The 23,308-nt window shown below is 44.4% G+C and overlaps 1 long non-coding RNA gene across 8 annotated transcripts in view; it reads left to right on the top strand.

Moving 5' to 3' along the window:
- LOC149971244 (uncharacterized) overlaps positions 1-23,308 on the top strand; it is a 149,391-nt gene that overhangs the window by 50,917 nt on the left and 75,166 nt on the right. For all 8 annotated transcript variants that reach the window (XR_016492675.1, XR_016492670.1, XR_016492674.1 and 5 more), the window contains one exon: positions 17,350-17,405. This is a non-coding gene — a long non-coding RNA (uncharacterized LOC149971244). The remainder of the gene's footprint in view (positions 1-17,349; positions 17,406-23,308) is intronic.

Consider the following 23,308-nt stretch of genomic DNA (forward strand, 5'->3'; position numbering starts at 1 on the left):
TCAGTGCAGCAAACTCTCTCCAGAAGTTCAGTGAGGATCTCTGAATGATCCAATGTTGACCTAAATGACTAATGATGATAAATACAATCCACCTGTGTGTAATCAAGTCTCCGTATAAATGCACCTGCACTGTGATAGTCTCAGAGGTCCGTTAAAAGCGCAGAGAGCATCATGAAGAACAAGGAACACACCAGGCAGGTCCGAGATACTGTTGTGAAGAAGTTTAAAGACGGATTTGGATACAAAAATATTTCCCAAGCTTTAAACATCCCAAGGAGCACTGTGCAAGCGATAATATTGAAATGGAAGGAGTATCAGACCACTGCAAATCTAGCAAGACCTGGCCGTCCCTCTAAACTTTCAGCTCATACAAGGAGAAGACTGATCAGAGATGCAGCCAAGAGGCCCATGATCACTCTGGATGAACTGCAGAGATCTACAGCTGAGGTGGGAGACTCTGTCCATAGGACAACAATCAGTCGTATATTGCACAAATCTGGCCTTTATGGAAGAGTGGCAAGAAGAAAGCCATTTCTTAAAGATATCCATAAAAAGTGTTGTTTAAAGTTTGCCACAAGCCACCTGGGAGACACACCAAACATGTGGAAGAAGGTGCTCTGGTCAGATGAAACCAAAATTGAACTTTTTGGCAACAATGCAAAACATTGTGTTTGGCGTAAAAGCAACACAGCTCATCACCCTGAACACACCATCCCCACTGTCAAACATGGTGGTGGCAGCATCATGGTTTGGGCCTGCTTTTCTTCAGCAGGGACAGGGAAGATGGTTAAAATTGATGGGAAGATGGATGGAGCCAAATACAGGACCATTCTGGAAGAAAACCTGATGGAGTCTGCAAAAGACCTGAGACTGGGACGGAGATTTGTCTTCCAACAAGACAATGATCCAAAACATAAAGCAAAATCTACAATGGAATGGTTCAAAAATAAACATATCCAGGTGTTAGAATGGCCAAGTCAAAGTCCAGACCTGAATCCAATCGAGAATCTGTGGAAAGAACTGAAAACTGCTGTTCACAAATGCTCTCCATCCAACCTCACTGAGCTCGAGCTGTTTTGCAAGGAGGAATGGGAAAAAATTGCAGTCTCTTGATGTGCAAAACTGATAGAGACATACCCCAAGCGACTTACAGCTGTAATCGCAGCAAAAGGTGGCGCTACAAAGTATTAACTTAAGGGGGCTGAATCATTTTGCACACCCAATTTTTCAGTTTTTGATTTGTTAAAAAAGTTTGAAATATCCAATAAATGTCGTTCCACTTCATGATTGTGTCCCACTTGTTGTTGATTCTTCACAAAAAATACAGTTTTATATCTTTATGTTTGAAGCCTGAAATGTGGCAAAAGGTCGCAAAGTTCAAGGGGGCCGAATACTTTCGCAAGGAACTGTATGTCACACACACACACACACACACACACACACACACACACACACACACACACACACACACACACACCATGTTTTATGACATATTGCACTGAATGGAACCATAGCTCCTATTTTACGCCCTCTGTTTGTTTGTGTTGTATTTAAAAAAAGGAGAATCACACTTTGAGCTAGTCTGCTGTTTTCAGGGATTGACTCACTTCATGTAAACAAGGAGTATGTAAACAAAGAGAAAAGGGTTGCTACACTGGTAGAACTGTCCTGGCTTCAGACCTTTTACAGCAGTCCACCTCAACTCTAACATACTGAACAGAAATATAGATACAACATTTTCAACATTTTTACTTAGTTACAGTTCATATAATGAAATAAGTCAATTGAAATCAATTCATTAGGCCCTAATCTATGGATTTCACATGACTGGGCAGGGATGCAGCCATGGCTGGGCCTTGGAGGGCAGTGCTCTAATTATGTGGCACATACACTTGGAGTAGCATAATTAACACCCTTTTCTATTGCTTTAATTATGGGCCACATACAGTGCATTCGGATATTATTCAGACCTCTTCCCATTTTCCACATTTTGTTACGTAACAGCCTTATGCTAAAATGGATTACATAGTTTTTCCCCCTCATCAATCTACACAAAATACCCCATGAAGACAAAATAGGTTTGTAGAAATGTTTGCTAATGTATAATAAAAAATAAAAATAAAAATATTTATTCAGACCCTTAATTCAGTACTTAGTTGAAGCACCTTTGGCAGCGATTACAGCCTCGAGTCATCTTGGGTATAACGCTACAAACTTGGCCCACCTGTATTTAGGCAGTTTCTTCCATCCTTCTCTGCAGATTCTCCCAAGCTCTGTCAGGTTGGATGGGGAGCGTCGCTGAACAGCTTTTTTCAAGTCTCTCCAGAGATGTTTGATCGGGTTCCGTGCTCTGACTGGGCCACTCAAGGACATTCAGAGACTTGTCCCAAAGTCCTTCCTGCGTTGTCTTGTGCTTAGGCTTGTTGACCTGTTCGGAAGGTGAAGGTCCTGAGGTCCTGAGCGCTTTGGAGCATGTTTTCATCAAGGATCTCTCTGTACTTTGCTCCGTTCATCTTTTTCTCAATCCTGACTAGTCTCCCAGTCCCTGCCTCTGAAAAACATCACCACAACATGATGCTGCCACCACCATGCTTCACCGTAGGGATGGTGCCAGGTTTCCTCCAGGCGTGACGCTTGGCATTAAGGCCAAAGAGTTCAATCTTGATTTCTTCAGACCAGAGAATCTTGTTTCTCATGGTCTGAGAGTCCTTTAGGTGCCTTTTGGCAAACTAAGCGGACTGTTTTGAGGCTTTTACTGAGGAGTGGCTTCCGTCTGGCCACTCTACCATAAAGGCCTAATTGGTGGAGTGCTGCAGAGATGGTTGTCCTTCTGGAAGGTTCTCCAATCTCCACAGAGGAACTCTGGAGCTCTGTCAGAGTGACCATCGGGTTCTTGGTCACCTCCCTGACCAAGACCCTTGTCCCCCGATTGCTCAGTTTGGCCAGGTGGCCAGCTCTAGGAAGAGTCTTGGTGGTTCCAAACTTGTTCCATTTACAAATAATGGAGGCCACAGTTTTCTTGAGAACCTTCAATGCTGCAGACATGTTTTGGTACCCTTCCCCATGTCTGTGCACTGTCAAATGTGGGACCTTTTATAAATATTGACAAGTGTGTGCCTTTCCAAATCATGTCCAATCAATTGAATTTACCACAGGTGGACTCCAATCAAGTTGTGGAAACATCTGAAGGATGATCAATAGAAACAGGATGCAGCTGCACTCAAAGTCTCATAGTAACTAACGGGTCTAAATACTTATGTAAAGAAGGTATTTCAATTTTTTACTTTTAATAGATTTGCACAAATGTCTAAAAACCTGTTTTCGCTTCGTCATTATGGTGTATTGTGTTTAGCTTGATGAGGACATTTTTTATTTAATCAATTTTAGAATAAGGCTGTAAAGTAACAAAAGGTGGAAAAGGATAAAGGGTCTGAATACTTCCTGAATGCACTGTACACTTGCCAGTGGTTATATTAGTGAAAGGGAGAGAATATTTGTGCTACTGCCTAACCGTCTCCGTAAGATCAGCTCCAAAACTCGCTAGTCGCTTATACACTCTACTTTTTTTATGTGTGAAGAGTGAAGACTCCAACGTAGCTCTTTCCTCGAAATCCAGTTTCAACTCTCACTGTATTCTGCTTGTACTGGGTTTGACAGCCTCATTTGTGAAGTGTCTCAATTAAGGGGACTATTTCTCCCGACATCTCTGCACAGCCAAGCTGTGTCTGTAGCACATAAAATCCTGCGCTTAAGGAAGTCATCACACATCTTTCAGAGTCTGCAAAGAGACGCCAGCTAAAAATAGCAGAACCTCAACGCTGGTTAATGCTCATCATCGCCCCCAGACAGTTGTATTTGCATATCTTTTATGTGTTTTTTTCCTCCTTTTTTAACAGTTTTGATTCCCTCTCTTCAGCAGAGCAAGACTGTCGTATAGGGATCCTCTGGCGGGGGGTCGCTGTGTGTGTGTGTGTGTGTGTGTGTGTGTGTGTGTGTGTGTGTGTTTGTATGTGTGTTTGTATGTGTGTGTGTGCATGTGCATGTGTGTTTGTGTTTGTGTATATGAGTGTGTTCTTTGGTGAAGGGGATGTTTTAAAAAGCAGCAATCTGAAAAGCAGCCGACAGTTGGGTAATTAAAGATTTGCGAAAGGCGAGCCTTTGTTTTTTTCCCTCCCTCCCTCCCTCCCTCCCTCCCTCCCTCCCTCCCTCCCTCCCTCCCTCCCTCCCTCCCTCCCTCACTGTATTTCCTTTCATCTCTCTTTTGGAAAGTGTAACGGCTCTGTCTGGGTTTATCAGAGGGATGGTACATTGAGTCCAGAGAGCCATCTGGTCCTGCCGCCACTACTCCTCTCTCTCTCTCAAGCAAGTAATGTAACGGCTTCTCAACTGTCCCCAACACCAACACCCTCTCATGGCTCAGTGACAAGAAAAAACGTAGATCGGCTAGCAACACGGCTAGCGTTTTAGTCTGGCTGATCAACGGCACTTTTAGAGTCTGTTCAACCGCCTCACATGGACAATAGCCATCCACTTGGACAATGTTTTCATCAGTGTTTTTCAGACTTGCAACGGTATCATACATAATACTTCAAATGTAAATATTTTAAATTAGGTTAGTCTGACACATGAAGATTACTCGAGTAAAGAGAAACAGCGAATGACTAGGCTTGGGTGCGCATTGTTATGTATGGTCATACTGTACATTGTTATGGTTTACGACAGTATGCTGCTTTATGGATGAATGTGTTGTGAGAATGAGTGGCACATGTCAACGCTGCAGTCAGCCTCCTATGGAACCACTTTGCCGGGAAAGAGCAAGTGCTCCTCCAACGCTACCGGCTACGGAAAAGACAACAACGGCCGGTAGAGACCATTCAAAGCTAGGTGGCTAGTCTGAGGGATTTGGCTAGCTCTTGTAACTACGGGACACTTCAGGATGAGATCAGGGATCAGCTGATAGAGGGAACGTTATGTGAAAAGACAAGGGAGAAACTGATTTTGGAATCGGATAATTTACAACTTGATGGAGCTATTAAAATAGCAATCCAGGTTGAAGGGGCTTTGGAATGCTCTACTATGCTAACAGACAGTTCTGCAGCATACACTCGGCCCCAGCCATTCTCACACAGCAGCTTCAGCCCGAGCAGGCGCACTACAGCGATCACAAGCGGCGCACGCCCTCCCACGTCGATAGCTGCATGGACACAAACAAACAAATAGAAGAAGTTGTGGCAACTGTGGTGCTCGCTCTCACAATTCAAGGGCCTCAAACTGCCCAGCCCATGGGAAAATATGTAAGAACTGTTCAAAATCGAATCACTTTGCAAAAGTGTGTCCTTCTGCCCCAGCTACTAGCTCCACTCAGAACAGGCCCTTATTTTCGTCTCACTCTCAACATGAACACACTGAAATTTGAACCGTCTCCGCCAACCATGTGTCATTCAAGACATGCGCTGTGCAGCTGGGCAAGGTGGGTTTGCCTTTGCTACTGGATACTGGCACTGCGATGTTGTTGCTCAACCTTACCACTTACTACAAGTTTTTTTGGTCACCTACCACTCCAACAGCCCTCTACTTCCCTGTGTGGGTATGGTAGATCCAAGATCGACATTGCAGGCACCCTCCAGGTCCTAGTGCACTACGACGCCAAGCAGCTGCTTTCGAAGCAGGGTGCCAACCTCCTGGGCCTCGACCTCTTCACAGGATTGGGGTTCACACTGAGAGATGACAGTGGGTCAGCTATCCACCAAGTTACCGGCACATGGCAACATAACTGGCCAGCTCTGTTTGATGTACTGGGCTGCCTCACAGCTTTTACTCACAGGCCCCTAGTGAACCCGGACGTGACCCCAGTCTTGCAGCCCCTGTCTTGCATTCCCGTTGCACTGCATGATGATGTCACAAAAGATCTACAGTCACAGTTGGAGGCAGGCATCATTGAGCCAGTCAACACTGTCTCCTGGATTTCAAACTTGGTCATTGCAACCAAAATGTCTGGTGGAATCCTGACCTGTGTGGATCTCTGTGCTGTGAACAAGGCTGTTGTCCAGAATAAGTACCCCTTGCTTACAGCTGAGGAACTGACCGCACAATTTCATGGCTCCAGGGTCTTCACAAAGCTTGACCTGCGTCAGGGTTATCTTCAGGTGCCTCTCCACCCAGCCAGCAGAGACCTTTGTTACGCATGCTGTAGTGTTTAGATACACACACATTCCTTTTGGACTTAGCTCCGCCCCCAGCTGCTTCCAGAAGGGGATGAGCACCATCCTCGCTGGAATACCCACGTGTGACAGTCTATCTGGACGACATCATGGTCCACAGCCCTGACCTCCACATCTATGACCATCGACTCCACAGAGTATCCAGTGCTCTAAGGAACAACCTGGCCCTGAAGGGTGGAAAATGCACCTTTGCAGCTCCAGCCATCAAATTTGTGAGGTTCCGCCTATCGTCCAAAGGCATTGCCCCACTCATGTCAAACATTTAAACCATCCATCGCATCCTGGAACCGACCGCAGCCTCTCAGGTGGCCTCGTTCTTGGGCATGACAGCCTACTACCTCCGGTTTCTGCCCCACTACTCTCAGACCACAGCGCCCCTTCACCAGCTCCTCAAGAAGGACGAGCCATGGGCCTGGACGGCAGCCTGCTCAGACGCGGTCCGCTCACTGAAGAGCCAGCTGACCACAGCCCCAGTCTTGGCTCACTTTGACCCCGTCTGCCCCAGCATTGTCACCTGTGACGCCTCATCTGAAACACTAGGAGCTGTCCTCTCACAGCTGCAGAATGGCATTGAGAGGCCCGTCGCCTTCGCCTCAAGGGCCCTGATCCCCACTGAACATCGGTACTCTGTGGGCGAATGAGAAGCACTGGCCTGTGTCTGGGCGTGTGAAAAGTGGCACCTCTACCCATACTGCCGGCTGTTCATGCTCCGAACCGACTACCAGTCCCTCACAATGCTACTGTCAGCATTAGGAACTGGCCACAAGCCAATTCGGCTGCACAGATGGGCCGACCGCCTCAGACAGTATGACTATCAGCTGAAGTTCACTCCGGGGAGGGATAACGTGGTGGCAGACCTCCTCAGACAGTATGACTATCAGCTGAAGTTCACTCCGGGGAGGGATAACGTGGTGGCCGACCTCCTCAGACAGTATGACTATCAGCTGAAGTTCACTCCGGTGAGGGATAACGTGGTGGCAGACCTCCTCAGACAGTATGACTATCAGCTGAAGTTCACTCCGGGGAGGGATAGCGTGGTGGCCGACCTCCTCAGACAGTATGACTATCAGCTGAAGTTCACTCCGGGGAGGGATAACATGGTGGCAGACCTCCTCTCATGCTCCTACTCCGACTGTCTTGCCAGACGACAATGAAACAGAGCTCGTACAAAGGCTCTACGCTCCCTTTCAGTCAGCCGTCTCATTGGACGAGCTGAAGCAAGCATCGGAACAGGATCCCACTGTCTACCCTACGCACCTACATACGCAGTGGATGGCCAGCATGTGTAAGAGCTGGTGCCTTTCACCAGGGTGAATCACAAACGTACTTGCTGGGAAGAAGTCTGTGTCTCTCGAGGGTTTTGCACTGTGGTCCCGAGTGGCCTGTGTGGTTGTGTTCTATCCATGGCGCACAAAGCTCACTTGGGTATAGTGAAGGTCAAGCAGCGATGACCTTGTGTGGTGGCCAGACATCGACCACGACATCGACCACGACATTGAAGCCCGCCATTGAAGTGTTTCCTGTCTGAACTGTCACAGCACAGGCCATTGTGGTCATCCTATACAGCCTGTTCACGAGGTGGGGCCTACCCCTCATCTTCACCACAGACAATGGGCCCCAGCTAACCTCTGTCGAGTTCTCCACCTATCTCAGCAACAAGGGAATCAAACACATCCATGAGGCCTACTACAACCTGTTGGAACGCTGAAGAACGGCATCAGAGGTCCAGGGGTGCACGTTCTAAACCGTTCTAAAATTCTCCACTGCTACCACCCGAGCTCCTGCCTCTGTGGGCTCTCCAAGGGCCAGAGCCACAAGCGGTGGCGGATGAAGAATGGCGGATGCCGGCACGAACTCGCCCTAATCATCTGGGGGACTACTTAACCTCCTCTCATTCTTAGGCTCCGTTAGGTGTCTTAGTCAACCTCCAGGTTAATGGACTGAACTGGCTAGTTCGGGCTAGTTGTTACAGGTATCACTCTAGGTTCTTGCCCTATGGACATTTTTATATATGGTACAGTACCAGTTCCTGGTTTTGGAAGGGGGGGAAATGTCATGTACGGTACGATGTGCTGTACGTTGTACTGTACATTGTTATGGTTTACGACAGTGTGCTGCTTTACGGATGAATGGTTTGTGAGAAGGTGTGGCACATGTTATTAAACGAGAAAGTGTGAAAACAAACAATGTGAAACCATGCAGATGTGCGCTCTTCTGCAGCTAAGCTAGATATAACAGACATGTTTATCATAGAAACATAATACCATGTACTACAGCTGTATAATGTATTGTACAGCCAACAGCAGTTAAGATGTCTGTCAATGTTAAACATCACTGCACGCAAACACTACAGTATGTCAGTGCTGAAAGATTTTGCCATGACAGGCCTTCTCGCTAGACATATCTTTAGTGCTTATTTCAAATACAGTTGTCACCGTTTAGTTGATCATAATCAGATATTTTAAACACTTTAATAATGTACTCATATCATATGTATAAACTGTATTCTATTCTACTGCATTTAGTCAATGCCACTCCGACATTGTTCGTCTTAATATTTATATATTTCTTTTACTTTTAGATTTGTGTATTGTTGTGAATTGTTAGATATTTATGCACTGTTGGAGCTAGTGTAACGGATGTGAAACGGCTAGCTTAGTTAGCGTGGGCGCTAAATAGCGTTTCAATCAGTGACGTCACTTGCTCTGAGACCTTGAAGTAGTAGTTCCCCTTGCTCTGCAAGGGCAGCGGCTTTTGTGGCGCGATGGGTAACGATGCTTCGAGGGTGAGTTGTTGATGTGTGCAGAAGGTCCCTAGTTCGCGCCCGGGTATGGGCGAGGGGACGGTCTAAATTTGTACTGTTACACTAGGAACACAAGCATTCTGCTATGCCCGAAATTGCATCTGCTAAATATGTGTATGTGACCAATACACTTGATTTGATTTGATTTTGATTTGAGATCATAGCAGATGTTACTCAGTATCTGTGACAAGTATTGAATTATATCCACTCAAATTTTCGGGATTTAAAAAAGTCATATCCAAATAAAGAAGAAATTGAGTTATTGAAGTGCTTGCTAGATATATCTTCTCTTAGCTGACTTGAAACTTCAAAAAAATACTTGAAACTCCCCAAAAACTAAAGGAACAAACATTTCTCCAGGACCACTGCTCCCCTTGGTTAATCTCTTGCACAAATAAATCTGCCATTAATATGTAACTCCTCTGAAAACTTTCAAAATTTGATTAAATGCAGATTAAGGAAACATTATGGAAACTCACTGACTAAGCACTGCTATTTCCTGAGATTCATTAACTGGCCCTTTTCATGATTGTTATTATTAGTGGGCTCTAGCTGTCCTTGAGGATTTGTGTCATTTGGCCAAAAAGATGGAGACTGCGCATCACAGTGCCAGCTTTTACCATGTGACATTGCTGAATTGATGCAGCGTTTCTTTGTGAAGCCACATACTTTCTGTGAAAATGAATTTTCATTCCGATCGTGCTTGCACCCACTCAGCCTTGGCCCTGTCGGGATTCAAAATGAATAACCAATCATTGCTTTGCTATCATGCTCAGTTTGACGCTGACCACTCCACATTCGGATTGAGAAGTACTGTATAACCAGTAATTAAGAGAAGCAGCAGAGCAGAAAGTATTTGTCTCCGCTTGGAATTTACAGTGGGTGTCTGCACTAGACTGACAGGATTATTATGCTTAACCAAATATGTGATTTTTAGACATAAAATCCCTACCAAGAAATGTGCGACCCATTTTCCATATCTTTTCATTCTTGTTGAAGTGTAGCTCCAGGGGGATATTGGGTTGGCCTGTGCAGAGTTTTATGAGATCTGTCGGTTACTGTTTGGAATGTGCTACTGGATTCTTTTCATGGTGGTGTGCTTCGTTATTGCCCACTATGTTTTTCATTGGCCATCAAATGGTGGGCGCAAAGATGATTTGTTTCATGTGTGCTGCTGTTCCATAGTTTTCCATATCGTAGTTTTTTACATCATCATGAATTCCAACCATTTCAGCAAGTATCAGTGAAAATATTGTTGGTGAGTTTATTGCAAGTGTTTATGATGCATTTAGTAAGTGGTGTCAGAATAATCAGAAACGTTTATTTTCGACTATTTGAACGAGTCGGAATTACGTAAACACTCTGATTATTCACATTTTCTATGAACGATTATTAAAGATGATGGAACAAAGTTGTTTACAACATAATAATGTAGCAATGTAGCTAGTTTAACTATATTGTCAATGTTAGGAAGCTAATTTATTATTAGCAACATTAGCTTGCTCAGCTTCTGATAATACTGTAATATGACTTTCCCGAAGCGGATCCTGTGTTTTGCCTTCCACCCAGGACAATGGATCGGATCCCAGCCGGCGACCCAAAACAACGACGCCGTAAAAGGGGCAAACGTAGCGGTCTTCTGGTCAGGCTCCGGAGACGGGCACATCGCGCACCACTCCCTAGCATACTACTCGCCAATGTCCAGTCTCTTGACAACAAGGTTGATGAAATCCGAGCAAGAGTAGCATTCCAGAGAGACATCAGAGACTGTAACGTTCTTTGCTTCACTTCACATGGCTCACTCAAGAAACGCTATCGGAGTCGGTGCAACCAGCTGGTTTCTGGTAAGAAGAGGGGTGGGGGGTATGCCTTATGATTAACGAGACGTTGTGTGATCATAACAACATACAGGAACTCAAGTCCTTCTGTTCACCTGACTTAGAATTCCTCTCAATCAAATGTCTACCGCATTATATACCAAGGGAATTCTGCATTCATTTTAGCTGGGGATTTTAACAAGGCTAATCTGAAAACAAGACTCCCTAAATTCTATCAGCATATCGATTGCGCAACCAGGGCTGGTAAAACCCTGGATCATTGTTATTCTAACTTCCGTGATGCATATAAGGCCCTCTCCCGCCCTCCTTTCGGGAAAAGCTGACCACGACTCCATTTTGTTGCTTCCAGCCTACAGACAAAGACTAAAACAAGAAGCTCCCGCGCTCAGGTCTGTTCAACACTGGTCCGACCAAACTGATTCCACGCTTTAAGACTGCTTCGATCACGTGGATTGGGATACAGTGTATATTCCGCATTGCGTCCAACAACAACATTGACGAATACACTGATTCGGTGAGCGAGTTCATTAGAAAGTGCATCGGCGATGTTATACCCACAGCAACGATTAAAACATTCCCAAACCAGAAACCGTGGATTGATGGCAGCATTCTCGCGAAACTGAAAGCGCGAACCACTGCTTTTAACCAGGGCAAGGTGACCAGAAACATGACCGAATACAAATCGTGTAGCTATTCCCTCCGCAAGGCAATCAAAAAAGCTAAGTGTCAGTATAGAGACAAAGTAGAGTCGCAATTCAATGGCTCAGACACAAGAGGTATGTGGCAGGGTTAGTCAATCACGGATTACAAAAAGAAAACCAGCCCCGTCGCGGACCAGGATGTCTTGCTCCCAGACAGACTAAATAACTTTTTTACTTGCTTTGAGGACAATACAGTGCCACTGACACGGCCCGCTACCAAAACCTGCGGACTCTCCTTCACTGCAGCCGACATGAGTAAAACATTTAAACGTGTTAACCCTTGCAAGGCTGAAGGCCCAGACGGCATCCCCAGCCGCGTCCTCAGAGCATGCGCAGACCAGCTGGCTGGTGTGTTTACGAACATATTCAATCCATCCTTATCCCAGTCTGCTGTTCCCACATGCTTCAAGAGGGCCACCATTGTTCCTGTTCCCAAGAAAGCTAAGGTAACTGAGCTAAACGACTAACTGTCATCATGAAGTGCTTTGAGAGACTAGTCAAGGACCATATCACCTCCACCGTACCTGACACCCTAGACCCACTCCAATTTGCTTACCGCCCCAATAGGTCCACAGACGACGCAATCGAAACCACGCTGCACACTGCCCTAACCCATCTGGACAAGAGGAATACCTGTGTGAGATTGCTGTTCATCGACTACAGCTCAGCATTTAACACCATAGTACCCTCCAAACTCGTTATCAAGCTCAAGACCCTGGGTCTCGACTCCGACCTGTGCAACTGGGTAGTGGACTTCCTGACGGGCCGCCCCCAGGTGGTGAGGGTAGGTAACAACATCTCCACCCCGCTGATCCTCAACACTAGGGCCCCACAAGGGTGCGTTCTGAGCCCTCTCATGTACTCCCTGTTCACCCATGACTGGCCATACACGCCTCCAACTCAATCATCAAGTTTGCAGACGACACTACAGTGGTAGGCTTGATTACCAACAACGACGAGACGGCCTACAGGGAGGAGGTGAGAGCCCTCAGAGTGTGGTGTCAGGAAAATAACCTCACACTCAACGTCAACAAAACAAAGGAGATGATTGTGGACTTCAGGAAACACCCCCCTATCCACATCGACGGGACAGTAGTGGAGAGGGTAGTAAGTTCCTCGGCGTACACATCACGGACAAACTGAATTGGTCCAGCCACACAGACAGCGTTGTGAAGAAGGCGCAGCAGCGCCTCTTCAACCTCAGGAGGCTGAAGAAATTTGGCTTGTCACCAAAAGCACTCACAAATTTCTACAGATGCACAATCGAGAGCATCCTGTCGGGCTGTATCACTGCCTGGTACGGCAACTGCTCCGCCCACAACCGTAAGGCTCTCCAAAGGGTAGTGAGGTCTGCACAACGCATCACCGGGGGCAAACTACCTGCCCTCCAGGACAACTACACCACCCGATGTCACAGGAAGGCCATATACAGTGCCTTGCGAAAGTATTCGGCCCCCTTGAACTTTGCGACCTTTTGCCACATTTCAGGCTTCAAACATAAAGATATAAAACTGTATTTTTTTGTGAAGAATCAACAACAAGTGGGACACAATCATGAAGTGGAACGACATTTATTGGATATTTCAAACTTTTTTAACAAATCAAAAACTGAAAAATTGGGCGTGCAAAATTATTCAGCCCCTTTACTTTCAGTGCAGCAAACTCTCTCCAGAAGTTCAGTGAGGATCTCTGAATGATCCAATGTTGACCTAAATGACTAATGATGATAAATACAATCCACCTGTGTGTAATCAAGTCTCTGTATAAATGCACCTGCACTGTGATAGTCTCAGAGGTCCGTTAAAAGCGCAGAGAGCATCATGAAGAACAAGGAACACGCCAGGCAGGTCCGAGATACTGTTGTGAAGAAGTTTAAAGCCGGATTTGGATACAAAAAGATTTCCCAAGCTTTAAACATCCCAAGGAGCACTGTGCAAGCGATAATATTGAAATGGAAGGAGTATCAGACCACTGCAAATCTAGCAAGACCTGGCCGTCCCTCTAAACTTTCAGCTCATACAAGGAGAAGACTGATCAGAGATGCAGCCAAGAGGCCCATGATCACTCTGGATGAACTGCAGAGATCTACAGCTGAGGTGGGAGACTCTGTCCATAGGACAACAATCAGTCGTATATTGCACAAATCTGGCCTTTATGGAAGAGTGGCAAGAAGAAAGCCATTTCTTAAAGATATCCATAAAGTGTCGTTTAAAGTTTGCCACAAGCCACCTGGGAGACACACCAAACATGTGGAAGAAGGTGCTCTGGTCAGATGAAACCAAAATTGAACTTTTTGGCAACAATGCAAAACGTTATGTTTGGCGTAAAAGCAACACAGCTGAACACACCATCCCCACTGTCAAACATGGTGGTGGCAGCATCATGGTTTGGGCCTGCTTTTCTTCAGCAGGGACAGGGAAGATGGTTAAAATTGATGGGAAGATGGATGGAGCCAAATACAGGACCATTCTGGAAGAAAACCTGATGGAGTCTGCAAAAGACCTGAGACTGGGACGGAGATTTGTCTTCCAACAAGACAATGATCCAAAACATAAAGCAAAATCTACAATGGAATGGTTCAAAAATAAACATATCCAGGTGTTAGAATGGCCAAGTCAAAGTCCAGACCTGAATCCAATCGAGAATCTGTGGAAAGAACTGAAAACTGCTGTTCACAAATGCTCTCCATCCAACCTCACTGAGCTCGAGCTGTTTTGCAAGGAGTAATGGGAAAAAATTGCAGTCTCTCGATGTGCAAAACTGATAGAGACATACCCCAAGCGACTTACAGCTGTAATCGCAGCGAAAGGTGGCGCTACAAAGTATTAACTTAAGGGGGCTGAATCATTTTGCACGCCCAATTTTTCAGTTTTTGATTTGTTAAAAAAGTTTGAAATATCCAATAAATGTCGTTCCACTTCATGATTGTGTCCCACTTGTTGTTGATTCTTCACATAAAAATACAGTTTTATATCTTTATGTTTGAAGCCTGAAATGTGGCAAAAGGTCGCAAAGTTCAAGGGGGCCGAATACTTTCGCAAGGCACTGTAGATCATCAAGGACACCAACCACCCGAGCCACTGCCTGTTCACCCCGATATCATCCAGAATGCGAGGTCAGTACAGGTGCATCAAAGCAGGGACCGAGAGACTGAAAAACAGCTTCTGTCTCAAGGCCATCAGACTGTTAAACAGCCACCACTAACATTGAGTGGCTGCTGCCAACATACTGATTCAACTCCAGCCACTTTAATTATGGAATTGATGGAAATTGATGTAAAAAATGTATCACTAGCCACTTCAAACAATGCCACTTAATATAATGTTTACATACCCTACATTACTCATCTCATATGTATATGTATATACTGTACTCTACATCATCTACTGCATCTTTATGTAATACATGTATCACTAGCCACTTTAAACTATGCCACTTTGTTTACATACCCTACATTACTCATCTCATATGTGTATACTGTACTCGATACCATCTACTGCATCGTGCCTATGCCGTTCTGTACCATCACTCATTCATATATATGTACATATTCTTTATCCCTTTACACTTGTGTGTTTAAGGTAGTAGTTGTGGAATTGTTAGGTTAGATTACTCGTTGGTTATTACTGCATTGTCGGAACTAGAAGCACAAGCACTTCGCTACACTCGCATTAACATCTGCTAACCATGTGTATGTGACAAATCAAATTTGATTTGATTTGATTTATCTAGCTATCTCATTAGACCGACCAAGCAATTTATGACTTCACCAACTAGAAAATAAGATTCAGAGTAACATTTGAATGCAGCGTTACATGCTAGTTTCTCTTCCCTCTTCTATGGAACAAACTGTGACAATGACCCTGTTATACCATACCGTATCTCTGACATTGTCCATCCATCGTAAAATCTCAGTGAGTTTGTCAGGGGGGCTATCAGATGTGCATTCTCTTAGACTTGCGCAAGCAGTCTGTCCGCGCAGGCAGGGAGGTGGCGCTGAGAGGAGCTCTCTGGTCAGCCTGTAAGTCAGTCATCCAGCCAGTTAGTCAGTCAGTCATCCAACCAGACAGCCAGTCATCCAACCAGTCAGTCATCCAGCCAAGCTCCAATCAGCCAGCCAGTCAGTCAGTGGAGTAGTCGGGCGCCCAGCAAGCCAGGGCGTCAGTTGAACAGTCAGTCACTGGCACATATCCACTTGTCCCATTGCTGTCTCGCCAGGGGAAACAGTGGCTTTTTATGCTTTATCAGCACGGCGCTGCCTGCTGCCTGCTGCCTGGTGTAGGTGTCTTAATACAAACACACAAATAAATGGAGTGGATGGAAATAGCTGTCCTCTCATCTGGAGCCAAGCTGTCCCATCACGCTGATCAAGGTCATTGTCTTTAATGATACAGGGAGCTGTGATGGCCTCCTCCACTCAACTTTTGTTGGAGTCAGCAAATGTTCCTTTTAACGCTTTTCCCCAAATAGATCAAACACATTATTGGAGGTTAAAACAGGAACAATATCTTTAAGAAACACCAGTGTAATTGTGGGTCGTTTTCTCTTCAGAAGTCTTTGTACATCAGGCGGCCACAGTCCCTTTCTCATAAACACCACGGACCCCGATTTCCATCTGGGTTGGGACTGAACATGTTGCGGTGTACTTAGATAGACCATGTCCTAATCTTCTCTGGGTGTCACACAGCTATATTTTAGGCGGCCATTAGAAGCCTACATTAGGTAACACTTTATTTGATCGTACCTCCATAAGGACATAATAACACAACGATAAGCAGTAAATAAGAATATGCCAACAACCAGACTGCTAGGGAGCCAGGAGAGCTACCAGCCAAGGTTGGAGACAACGCCAGAGATAAACACCAACAATAGTCACCATAATCCTATAGCATTCATGTGGGTCATCAGAGAGGTACCATTTACCATACCATCCATGCTGACATTTCCCTGGGGTACCATCTTTTTCCTTGGTTCCTCTTTTGATGTCTTCCCACCATGATGTCACAGGATTACGTGTAGAACCTAGAGCCTAGCCAACCTCAGGAATATGTGTAGAACCCAGAGTTTAACAGACCTCACAAGATTATTTGTAGGGCCCAGAGCCTAGCCAACCTGGAACAGACGATGCTCTCTTGGTACTTCATGCATTGAGGGGTTTAGTGGGGTTTTATTATGTGCAGAGGTCACAGGCTGAGTATGTGAAGTAGCCTACGTCAAAAGAAAGAGTCAACGCAAATCTGTTAAGGGAGTCTGTTAAGAGCTTTTGATTGAGATACTAGTGCTGCACAATTGACTGTTGAAGGCTCTCGTGGTGTCATGGCATCAAGTGCATTTCAAAGACTTAAGTGGGAGTTTGTCATTTCGCTGTCATTTCGGGGAAAGTCCTGAAATATCCTGTCGTGTGGTATTACACGGACAAAGTGTTACTTGAATTCTTTGCTTGTGGTTTTTGATATGCTATTAATTTGCAATCAAGGCAAATGAGCAGTGGGAAATGTTATTCTCGATATACTGTATTCCCCTCCATTTGCCCAATGAGTCAACAACCTGCTCAGCTATACCACCGCAGCAAGGTCACATGGTCCATCACTAATGGTATACACAGCGCTGTGGGGTCACATGGGTTGATATGATGATATGGTACTGTACATTATATCCTGGAAGATTTTCCGTGTATTTTTATTTTTATTTTTCCCATATGCCAATATACTATAGAGACAATGTTCTATTTAATTCTGTACTTTGGCCTTCATCTGATCTGACCATACCTTTGTTGCCGTTTGCAGATGCTGTACTCTAGAGGCTGTGGACTGTGTAGAGACTGGGAGACGAGTGGAGGCAGGTCAGTGCATGTTCTCTCTATTCCCACTGTTTGAGTGCCCTTTTGTGAGGATGCCATCATTTTGTTCCAGTATATGATAATATGGCTAGGATCATGATATCCAGGCCTACTCTGAAACACTCTGTGACTTTGTTTTCCCTACTTTGATTCATACTCAGTATTATTCTGCCTTATGCGCTTTCCGACTGTACATACAATGTATTGTAAAGTTATGTGAGGTTTTCTCAGAAATACTATATGTCAGCAATTGAAATGACTAGGTAAAGGGAATTACTGTATTCCAATCAGATGTGGGTCACCTGTCTACCATGACCAAACATTACAGAAGAGCTGAAAGTCATGCATCCCTCTGTTCAGTTCCATTGAAACACAAAACCTAAGTTTCCAGTCCAAAACCCTTCTCAAACCCTTCCAACGCCTTGTCCACAAGGAGGTCTCTAGTCCTGTTGTATGTGGATTGAGGACACAACCCTCTTTCTCTCTCTCTCTCTCTCTCTCCCTCTCTCTCTCTCTCTCTCTCTCTCTCTCTCTCTCATCCTTTGAAAGCACTGGTACTGACCTTGGGAAAGATTCCGCCTCCAAAGAAGAGAAGAGCTGAGAGAGAGAGAGGGGGGGGGGGGTTATGTGAAGCCCCCCTGCGAGAGAGGAAGTCACAACACAAAAACATGGCTGGCTCAGCATTCTGTTAGCAGTCTGTTTAGATAGGCCTGGTCTGTCCTGGTTTAGCCTGAGATAATGCTTCTCCAACATAGTACCTATGCCAGTGAACACAATGACCGCCTTGGATGCCCTCTTAGGGGTACACACTGCCCCCTTCACCCCTCTCGGGGGCCATTTTAATAAGCTCACTCACTGTGTGGTCCGTGGCTGTTCAGAGCCCATGAAGAGGTATTGTGGGATTGAGGACACCTCGATACCATGAGAGCTCTTAAATAACACAGTATGCGAAAGCCAAAAGGTTATCAAAGTTTAAGCGCAATGACGTCAAATCTGATATAGTATGATGTCTTACAAAGTATTACTGCTCTTACGGAATCCTCCTTCCTTTTTTCCCCATCAGCCTGGGAGGGAATCCGACCTTCGATATCTTTATTGATTCGGACAATGAGCACGTTGGGATTTTTTTAAATCAATGCGCTTCCTAAGTTCTACCCCTGCTTTAACACTTTCTGCAGGACATTCAGTACTGATTGAAAGTGTGAGTGAGTTTACAATAGTTCCTTCTGAGGGCCGTTGGCACCACGTGAACAGTGTGTGTTTGTGTGTGTGTGTGTTTGTGTGTGCATGTGTGTGTGAGTGTGTGTGTTGCTCTGGTCTGGGAGGTACAAAGGCTCCTTACCTCATGGCATTGGCATTCCCTGAGAGAATGAGCAGGAACAGAGAGAGGGAGCAGGCACACACTGGGGGTATTCATAGGGCCCGTCCCCACGGAAGGAGCCAGGGTTGAGTATTAGCCCCTATTAAGAAACAAAGCCAGTCCAGCAGGGGCCTGGCATGATGGAGAGACACAGAGAATGGGAGGGAGAGAAAAAGAGAGAGGGGTATTTGGGTTGTGGTCAAAGTGTCACCAGTCTTTTGGAGAGAGAGAGAGATAGAGAGAGACAGAGAGACAGAGACAGATAGAGAGAGAGAGAGAGAGAGACAGAGAGAGAGAGAAATAAGTAAATGAACAACAATGACGAATGGTTTGATGAAGAATGCAAAAACCTAAGAAAGAAATTGAGAAACCTGTCCAACCAAAAACATAGAGACCCAGGAAACCTATGTCTATGGCTTCACTATGGTGAATCACTAAACTACAGAAATACACTACGGAAAAAGAAGGAACAGCACATCAGAAATCAGCTAAATGTAATTGAAGAATCCATAGACTCTAACCACTTCTGGGAAAATTGGAAAACACTAAACAAACAACAACACAAAGAATTATCTTTACAAAATGGAGATGTATGGGAGATGTATGCACTTCATATTATTTTTGGCTGTATAACAAAGAACAAACAGCAAAAACATATACATGATCAAATATAAATCTTAGAATCAAGTATTAAAGACTACCAGAACCCACTGGATTCTCCAATTACCTTGAAGGAGCTACAAGACAAGATACAAACCATCCAACCCAAAAAGGCCTGTGGTATTGATGGTATCCTAAATGAAATGATAAAATATACAGAAAACAAATTCCAATTGGCTATATTAAAACTCTTTAACATCATCCTTAGCTCTGGCATCTTCCCCAATATTTGGAAGCAAGGACTGATCACCCCAATCCACAAAGGTAGAGACAAATTTGACCCCAATAACTCACGTGGGATATGCGTCAACAGCAACCTTGGGAAAATCCTCTGCATTATCATTGAGAGCAGACTCGTACATTTCCTCATACAACATACAACATTATAAAATCCATGTACACAAACAAGTGTGCGGTTAAAATTGGCAAAAAACACAAATTTCTTCCCACAGGGCCTGGTGTGAGACAGGGATACAGCTTAAGGCCCACCCTCTTCAACATTCAGTGCCTTGCGAAAGTATTCGGCCCCCTTGAACTTTGCGACCTTTTGCCACATTTCAGGCTTCAAACATAAAAATATAAAACTGTATTTTTTTGTGAAGAATCAACAACAAGTGGGACACAATCATGAAGTGGAATGACATTTATTGGATATTTCAAACTTTTTTAACAAATCAAAAACTGAAAAATTGGGCGTGCAAAATTATTCAGCCCCTTTACTTTCAGTGCAGCAAACTCTCTCCAGAAGTTCAGTGAGGATCTCTGAATGATCCAATGTTGACCTAAATGACTAATGATGATAAATACAATCCACCTGTGTGTAATCAAGTCTCCGTATAAATGCACCTGCAATGTGATAGTCTCAGAGGTCCGTTAAAAGCGCAGAGAGCATCATGAAGAACAAGGAACACACCACGAGATACTGTTGTGAAGAAGTTTAAAGCCGGATTTGGATACAAAAATATTTCCCAAGCTTTAAACATCCCAAGGAGCACTGTGCAAGCGATAATATTGAAATGGAAGGAGTATCAGACCACTGCAAATCTAGCAAGACCTGGCCGTCCCTCTAAACTTTCAGCTCATACAAGGAGAAGACTGATCAGAGATGCAGCCAAGAGGCCCATGATCACTCTGGATGAACTGCAGAGATCTACAGCTGAGGTGGGAGACTGTCCATAGGACAACAATCAGTCGTATATTGCACAAATCTGGCCTTTATGGAAGAGTGGCAAGAAGAAAGCCATTTCTTAAAGATATCCATAAAGTGTCGTTTAAAGTTTGCCACAAGCCACCTGGGAGACACACCAAACATGTGGAAGAAGGTGCTCTGGTCAGATGAAACCAAAATTGAACTTTTTGGCAACAATGCAAAACGTTATGTTTGGCGTAAAAGCAACACAGCTGAACACACCATCCCCACTGTCAAACATGGTGGTGGCAGCATCATGGTTTGGGCCTGCTTTTCTTCAGCAGGGACAGGGAAGATGGTTAAAATTGATGGGAAGATGGATGGAGCCAAATACAGGACCATTCTGGAAGAAAACCTGATGGAGTCTGCAAAAGACCTGAGACTGGGACGGAGATTTGTCTTCCAACAAGACAATGATCCAAAACATAAAGCAAAATCTACAATGGAATGGTTCAAAAATAAACATATCCAGGTGTTAGAATGGCCAAGTCAAAGTCCAGACCTGAATCCAATCGAGAATCTGTGGAAAGAACTGAAAACTGTTGTTCACAAATGCTCTCCATCCAACCTCACTGAGCTCGAGCTGTTTTGCAAGGAGTAATGGGAAAAAATTGCAGTCTCTCGATGTGCAAAACTGATAGAGACATACCCCAAGCGACTTACAGCTGTAATTGCAGCAAAAGGTGGCGCTACAAAGTATTAACTTAAGGGGGCTGAATAATTTTGCACGGCCAATTTTTCAGTTTTTGATTTGTTAAAAAGTTTGAAATATCCAATAAATGTCGTTCCAATTCATGATTGTGTCCCACTTGTTGTTGATTCTTCTCAAAAAAATACAGTTTTATATCTTTATGTTTGAAGCCTGAAATGTGGCAAAAGGTCGCAAAGTTCAAGGGGGCCGAATACTTTCGCAAGGCACTGTATGTATCAACGAATTGGCGAGGGCACTAGAACAGTCTGCAGCACCTGGCCTCACCCTACTAGAATCTGAAGTCAAATGTCTACTGTTTGCTGATGATTTAGTGCTTCTGTCACCAAACAAGAGGGCCTACTGCAGCACCTAGATCTTCTGCACAGATTCTGCCAGACCTGGGCCCTGACAGTAAATCTCAGTAAGACCAAAATAATGGCGTTCCAGAAAAGGTCCAGTCGCCAGGACCACAAATACAAATTCCATCTAGACACCATTGCCCTAGAGCACACAAAAAATTATACATACCTTGGCCTAAACATCAGCATCACAGGTAACTTCCGCAAAGCTGTGAACGATCTGAGAGACAAGGCAAGAAGGCCCTCTATGCCATCAAAAGGAACATGAAATTTGACATACCAATTAGGATCAGGCAAAAAATACTTTAATCAGTTATAGAACCCATTGCCCTTTATGGTTGTGAGGTCTGGGGTCCGCTCACCAACCAAGAATTCACAAAATGGGACAAACACCAAATTGAGACTCTGCATGCAGAATTCTGCAAAAGTATCCTCAGTGTATAACGTAAAACACCAAATCATGCATGCAGTGCAGAATTAGGCCGATCAAAATCCAGAAAAGAGACGTTAAATTCTACAACCACCTAAAAGGAAGTGATTCCCAAACCTTCCATAACAAAGCCATCACCTACAGAGAGAGGAACCTGGACAAGAGTCCCCTAAGTTGGTCCTGGGGCTCTGTTCACAAACACAAACAGACACTACTGAGCACCAGGACAGCAAGACAATTATACCCAACCAAGTCATGAGAAAACAAAAAGATAATTACTTGACAAATTGGAAAGAATTAACAAAAAACAGAGCAAACTATAATGCTATTTGGCCCTAAACAGAGAGTACACAGTGGCAGAATACCTGACCACTGTGACTGACCCAGACTTAAAGAAAGCTTAGCCTGCTATTGAGAAAGGCCGCTGTAGGCAGAAGACAGGCTATGTGCACACTGCCCACAAAATGAGATGGAAATTGAGCTGCACTTCCTAACCTCCTGCCAAATGTATGACCATATTAGAGACACATTCCCTCAGATTACACAGATCCTCAATGAATTCGAAAACAAACCCGATTTTGATAAACTCCAATATCTACTTGGTGAAATACCACAGTGTGCCATCACAGCAGCAAGATTTGTGACCTGTTGCCACAAGAAAAGGACAACCAGTGAAGAACAAACATCATTGTAAATACAACCCATATTTATGTTTATTTATTTTCCCTTTTGTACTTTAACCATTTGCACATTGTCACAACAGTATGTATACATAATATGACATTAGTAATGTCTTATTCTTTTGGAACTTCTATGAGTGTAATGTTTACTGTTCATTTTACTGTTTATTTCACTGTATATTTTCTACTTCACTTGCTTTGGCAATGTTAACATATGTTTCCCATGCCAAAACAGCCCCTTGAATTTAATTTAATTGAGAGAGAGAGAGAGACAGAGAGAGAGAGAGACAGATAGACAGAGAGAGAGAGAGAGACAGACAGACAGATAGACAGAGAGAGAGCGAGAGAAGATCCAGATCTCAGGGAATTAGACCAAAGTTCTCAATTGGTACAAAATATATGGAGTACTGCGCACACTACAATTACTTAGGTTTAAAAAAAAGCTCAACTGGACACCTTAATGATGCAGTGAATGAACTGAGATAAAAAGCACGCAGGGCCTTCTACACCATTAAAAAACGAAATCAAATTGAAATA

The sequence above is a fragment of the Oncorhynchus mykiss genome, chromosome 27 (genome assembly GCF_057628025.1).
Source record: "Oncorhynchus mykiss isolate SJ-2025 chromosome 27, ASM5762802v1, whole genome shotgun sequence".
Lineage (NCBI taxonomy): Eukaryota > Metazoa > Chordata > Actinopteri > Salmoniformes > Salmonidae > Oncorhynchus > Oncorhynchus mykiss.